The sequence below is a fragment of the Vicia villosa genome, unplaced genomic scaffold, assembly GCF_029867415.1.
Source record: "Vicia villosa cultivar HV-30 ecotype Madison, WI unplaced genomic scaffold, Vvil1.0 ctg.001419F_1_1, whole genome shotgun sequence".
NCBI lineage: Eukaryota > Viridiplantae > Streptophyta > Magnoliopsida > Fabales > Fabaceae > Vicia > Vicia villosa.
The window spans coordinates 313404-319248 of record NW_026705611.1 but is presented as its reverse complement, the minus strand read 5'-3'; the positions used below and the strand labels follow the sequence as shown (position 1 = coordinate 319248).

Below are 5845 nucleotides of genomic sequence, written 5' to 3'. Positions count from 1 at the left end.
TTAAAATCTAACAAGGAAAAGATATTTTTATCACTTAGAACAAATATAGAAAACAAAAATATAATTCTAACAAGAAAAGAATACATGTTTTTATTCATTTTTTATCATGCAAAAGAAAACTAACAAAGAATATTGTTTTTCAAGGTATTTCTATCATCTAAAAATCTAACAAAATAATTGTTTTCATGCATTTTTCTATACTAAAAAATAAAGGACAACAAACTAGTTACAAAAACTAAATCTAATATGCAAAAAAAAAATGAATACAGGGGGTTTATGTGAAAATAAGTGGTGCATGCTTAACAAAGGCGCTGAGGCCCAAAGGGAATTGGCTTAACAGCATGTTTTTGTACCAACAACAAAACAGTAGGCGTGATGTGGGCTTCAGGGGGTGTAGGGAGGATTTTCGGTGGAGGCCCAAGAACTATAACAGATTTTTATTTGATCCAATCCAGATTTTTGACAACAATTAAACTTTATGCTAATTCAGACTTTATCAGCAATTAAATCCAGTTAATCTCAATTAAACCATGTTTATTCAGTTTTAATGCCAAATTAACTACAAAAAATGAAATGTACAATTAGAAGAGGGTTAGCGTTACGTGTATTGGAACTCAGCTCTCCCTCAACCTCTCAAACGGCGGCGGACAAACTTCCCTCCTTCTCTTCCGGCGAAAACGCGGCGGCACCAGCTTCGGACGACCGCGCGATGATGACCTCTCTCACCTCTCTCGATCTTGACTTTCTCTTTCGCTTCGACTCAAACTCTCAGTTCCCTCCGCTCAACTCGTGCTCGATTAGTTCTCTCCAATCTTCCTCGATCTAAAATTGGAGAACACCAACTCAAGGCAACCGGAGATTCGTCCGGTGCGTTCGTTCTGTTGAAGCTGATGCGCAAAAGGTTGTTGTTGTTGCGTGATCACGGTGCAGTCGTTATCGTTGAGTTGATGCAATCGTTTCGGAGAAGGTGATGACGTGAGATAACTTCGTCAAAGATTATTTTGTAATATCCTGTGATTTTCTTGCAGGTTATCTATGGTTAAGAATGTGGCGAGTTGAGGATTTTTGGAGATGAACCAAAGGTTTTCTGATTTTTGTGATGAAGATGAAGAACGGTTCTTGTGCTATTCTGATTGAAGATGATGAACGAAGAAGAGGATTTGAGATTGGAGAAAGATTTTCTTAGAGAAATTTGTTACAGGTTTGTTATCTCCTCTCTTTCCTCTTCTGCTATGAGTTTTTGTTCAATCCTCTTCTTGATTTTCGTTAATTTCTTCTTTTAATGATGAAGAGATTGATTCATGGTGATGTGAAGAGGAGGAGGAGATTCTGAGATTTTTTCGATTGAAGAGAATGAAGAGGTTGAAGGTTGAAGAACTCTTTGTGAGTTTTCCAGAAAATTGAGAGAGAAGAAGGTGAAGATTCAGAGATGTTGAAGAGAGAAAGATGTGAATCGGTGAAGATGAAGATTGGAGCCAAAGTTTGTTACATTTTGGTTATCGGTGAGTTCAATCCTTTGCTATCCTGAACCTTTTCTCTTTTGTGCCGATTTCCGACTCGGCTTTTTCTTGGCTTTTACCAAGCTGCGGTTTTATTGCCGGTTTATTGCCGGGTCTCTGGTGAAGATTGCTGAATCGGTTTATATGGAAACCTGTTTGGTTCTTTTTCTCTGTAGGATTTGGCTTACGGTTTGAAGTTAACATGGAGATTGAATTGAGAGCCAACTTAGCATAGGCTTAGACTTTGCTTCTTTGTTTCAGAACTTGTTTCTTTGGATATTAACTTCATGATGTAATTTCGACTTTGGGCTCTAACTTGTAATGGGATATATGATGTAATGAATGGACCTTTGAATGATATGGACACTTTTTGAGAATTTGAATTGTAGTGAATGATAAATGGATATTGTATGGATATTATAACTTGGAATTTTTGTATCTTGTAACCATATGAATACACCTTCCATCCTTGTATGCTTAAAACTATTTTGATCCAATTTTGAATTGTGAAGTATTTTTGAATTTAAATCATCACTTGAACGAACTTTACTTCAATGCAATCCTAACTCGATCAATGAACCAAATTACTTCCATAAAAAAAAAAGACCAACAAAACCTTGATCGCCACTTCACTTCTTTATGCCATGATCCGCATTCGAACACTAATCCGACATAACAATAACATCTTAAGGAATCCTTGAAGAATATAAGAATTGAAGCACACAAGAATATCCTGACACAGAACCCAATGCATCTCAGTTGAATTAACGATTGCGCACACCATGTATAATGGAACTCTTTATTATTTTCTCTGATTTTTTAATGACAAAATAAACGTCATTATTAACTTATAGCTCAAATAAAGAGGGCAAATTTTGGGGTGCAACACATAATCAAGGAGAAGGACAACAGATTGTTCCAGTAATCACTTGCTCGATTCCGAGGAATGAGTTAGAAGTGATTTGTGAGTTAATTGTTGATTTCGACAGTCTGGAAGAACATGAGTTCCATCTCAAGAATAACATGCTCTTTCAAGGATGGACATCATTATTCTCTGAGTTTTACGGACCAGTTTATCCAGAACTGGTAAAAGAATTTTGGGTTCATGACGTTGTTTCTCCTAAATCAATCATATCTTTTGTTCATGGAAGAATGGTTGTCATCACTGAGAACATTCTGAGAATGATGTTCGATTTGAGAAACCCTGTTGGTGTCTTTGAATCTGATCAAAGAACGGATTGGGATGCTGTTCTGACTGAACTATACACAGATGTGAAGAAAACAAAAGACGTCAAAGATATGAAGGAAATTTACAAAGTCTGGACCAAGATTCTTCTAGGGTGTTTCTATCACAGAAAAGCAACCCATTCTCCAAATTTATCAACAAAGAGCAATAATACATTCTGTACTGCATTGGTACTCAGAAGAAGGTTGATATCATCTACATCATTTTCAACCATATGTGGCATGCTGTAAAGGACTCCAGAAATGCGTTCAAAACGAAGAAAAAGAATATTATTCCTTTTGGAAGAGTCATTAGCAACCTTCTGGTGCATACCAAGACTATTGAAGACTTGGAAGCCCAAGAAATTGTCAAGGATCCTGTCATTGCTACAGGAAGTTTCTTAAACGCCAACACCTTGAGAAAGATGAATCTTATTCAAGTTGTTAGAAACGTTCCTCAACCTCTCCATGGGGCAAGAAGCAGAAGAAGTCCTGTTTTTGCTGAGTTCGAAACATTCTTCAGAAGTGAGCTGCCAGAGGTTAAGGCCAAATATCTTAACACTCTCAAGGAAGATGGTGCAAATGATGCTCCTGCTGGAGTCATTCGTAAGAAAGCTTCCACCTCCAGGCCTGCAGTTTCAGAAGATGTTTCAGAAGCTGCTCCAGAAGTTGTTGTCAACAAAGAAAGAAGGACAAAGCGTAAGTTTGATCGTCCTTCTGTTAACAAGGAGAAGGAAATTCAAGAAGACGCTGCTGCAGATGTTGAAAATGAGAATGTTTTCTTGGAATAAGCTGAAGTTGAAGAAGTTCAAGAAGTTGTTGCTGAAGAAAATCAAGATGTGTTAGTTGAAAATAAAGAAGAAGAAGCTGTTGAGAAAAAGAAGAAGAAGAAGAGAAAATCCAAGAACGTTAAGAATGAGAAGGAAGTTGAAAAGAAGAAGAGGAAGAAAAATAAAAAGAAAAAGGAAGTCATTGTTGAAGAAGAAGAATTTCTTGAAGCTGTGAATCAGTAAGTAGAAGAAGTGTCTCAAGAAGAGAGGAATAAGGAAGAGCAACTGAAGGAGACCGCCCGAAAGAGAGAAATTGCTCTGGGCAAAGTAACATCTGTCTATGAGAAGAAGAAAAGAAAAAGGCAGGAAGATGATTCTGAAGGGTCTTAGAAGATATCCAAAGGTATACATATCTCTGAACCTGTATCTGTCTCTGTTTTTATTTCAGAACCTGTACCAACGGAAGTTCCGGTTACCCCTCAACCAGAAAATCAACCAGAAATAGCCCCAGCAGAATCACCCCAACACACTAATGTTCTCACCCCTCCTTCTTCTCCCTTTACCAATGTTCTTACCCCTCCTCCTTCACCCATAACCAACAATGTTTCTGACCATCCCCTTGAGACTCTTGTTCTTGATATCCAACCCCTTCAAACCCGTTTTCCTCCTCACTCAAATATCTCCACTTCTCAACCTCCTCCTATTGCTAACTATGAACCCATTTCTTCTCCCACTCAAAATAATCCCACCATCTCTGAACTTCCAGATTCTGCGTCACATGAGCAATTGCTTCGTGACTGCAACTACACACCAAAGCCCCGTCCTGAAACTGAGTTGGTTGTGTTAGACTCTGAGAATGAAGCAGAATCATCTCTCTGTCTCGATAGAGAACCTCAACCCTACTTCTTTCTGAAACCAGATTTTGCTATCACCAGACTCAAATCCCGCCGGGAATTTTTTGTTGGTGTATGTTTTGAACTGGTAAACATTAGGATGCAGGAAGGGATAGATGCCTTGAAAGCCGCATATCAAACAGGCTTAGATGATGTGGCTTTCGGAAATCTCTAGAGGATTTTCAGAAGAAAGATGGACTTTATGTTTCTGGAGCTTCAGAAGAAGTGCATAGCAACAACTCTAGGTCCTCGTAAGATTCTCAGACCTTATGAAGACTTCTGGCATAGTCCTCTTGGAGGCAGGTATTGCTTTGAAGAGAAAGCCTTTGTTGATGAACTGGTGGAAGTTCCTGCAGCTGAACAAGAAGCACATTCTTGGGAGATTGTTGTTTGGAAGCCTCAATATCCGGTTCTGACTGGAGATTTTCAGTGGTTATTCAACTGGCTAAGGGTGAATCCTTCTGAGGAAGCACCAGACATGGTCATTCCTGAAGTTGTCTACCCTTCAGAAGTTGCTGCTCCCATTCCTCCAAAGAATCTGGCTGAGATTCTTCAAGCTCTGGAGAATGAAGATTCTGTGATCCCTGATCCAGAATATGCTGAAGATGCTTCTGAATCAGATTCTGATGTTGAGATGGAAGATGCTGAGAATCATCCTTCTGAGAAAAGTCCTATTCAGGAAAATCAAGATGATGTTCTCACTTTGGATGCTGCTGCTGGTAATGCTATCCCTCTGAATGATAGTTGTGCATCTTCTTCTGCTGAACCCTCCGTTCTGGTAAACACTATCAAGGCTATTCAACAGAATCAAGATGTTCTTGCTTCTCGCTTGGATAAGCATGATGAAGAACATGAGGAGTTCAGAGCCTTCATGAAGAAGCAGTCTGAAATTACCGCTGAGATTCAAGACCTTCTGGCCAGAATAGTCTCTAGGCTAGGCTAGTCGTAGTCCTTTCGTCTTAGTTGTTTCTTTTGTTTTTGCATCTGTTTTCTCTGCATCTCCTTCTATATCTTCTGATAATTTTTCTGATGAAATCAATGAATATTATCTTCTTCTCTCATATTGTTTGTTTTTCATCTGAATCTTTTATGCTTTTTGATGTTATGACAAAAAGGGGGAGAAAATGTGATAAATGATTTGATTTATATTATCAGTTGCTGGGAGTAAGTCTCCACATTTCTAATTGAATTTGCAAGTTCTATGTTTTTGAGATTTTTGCAGGATTGAAGACATTAAAAAAAAGCTCAACAGGAGAAGCAAAGACATAGGGAAAAGCAATTCTATATAGAAACATGCTCATGGAATCTGAAGAAGCTTAGAGCTGTGAAGCTTCAAGATCAGAAGCAAGAAGGAAGAATACTCTGATATTCTCGTGGCAGAATATGCTCTAACACATTCTTATTCCTTATATGTCCTGATGCATTTTATGTGTTCTGACACATACTATATGCTCTGATA

The 5845-nt window shown here is 38.3% G+C and overlaps 1 long non-coding RNA gene across 1 annotated transcript; it reads left to right on the top strand.

Annotated features, from left to right (window-relative positions):
- The first annotated feature begins 595 nt into the window (after positions 1-595).
- Positions 596-1908, top strand: LOC131635059 (uncharacterized). The gene is made up of 3 exons (XR_009293706.1): positions 596-1201; positions 1292-1502; positions 1676-1908. It is a non-coding gene; the product is annotated as an uncharacterized LOC131635059 (long non-coding RNA).
- The last annotated feature ends 3937 nt before the right edge of the window (positions 1909-5845 follow it).